Raw genomic sequence first — 496 nt, 5'->3', positions numbered from 1 at the left:
CTGCGGGCACAAGGAGGATGCGGGCGTGCGCTGCTCCCGTGAGTGGGCCGGCGTGTGATGGGAAGTTTCCTCGCCGCGTTCTCTTGGGAATAAGCTGAATTGTTGTGGTTTCTGCTAACATTTGAGGGACATCTCTTGTTTTTTACCCCCAATTCATGTCTACTCCGGGGGAGCTGGGGTACCTTGTGTCAAGTGCAGTGTAGCCTCATTCTGTTTGCAGAGAACAAAATGACCACAGTGATCCCCACTGTGCGTGTCTCACTGAGCGGGAGTAGCTAGCTCCCTGCGCCATGCCAGGGGGCGGGGGGCTGCTCAGGAGCCTCTGTTTTGGACCCATGATAGTCACTGTTTTAGAGCGAAAACCTCAAGCCCTCACCAGCACACACCAGTCAATCATGGGGTGCTTTGCCCAGCAGATGCCCCCTCAGCAATTCAGAAGCACATGGTGGCCCCTGAGGATGAGGGTGTGGGCCCTGGAGGCTGCCTTCCCCTCCGC

At 57.3% G+C, this 496-nt stretch overlaps 1 protein-coding gene across 1 annotated transcript in view; it reads left to right on the top strand.

The window, feature by feature from the left end:
- The window catches only part of LOC102760593 (cytochrome P450 2E1), a 32,652-nt gene that overhangs the window by 4,793 nt on the left and 27,363 nt on the right, over positions 1 to 496 (top strand). The gene's annotated exons all lie outside the window — the stretch shown is intronic.

This window comes from Myotis davidii, unplaced genomic scaffold, assembly GCF_000327345.1.
Source record: "Myotis davidii unplaced genomic scaffold, ASM32734v1 scaffold72, whole genome shotgun sequence".
Lineage (NCBI taxonomy): Eukaryota > Metazoa > Chordata > Mammalia > Chiroptera > Vespertilionidae > Myotis > Myotis davidii.
This window is presented reverse-complemented; position numbering and strand designations above follow the sequence as displayed.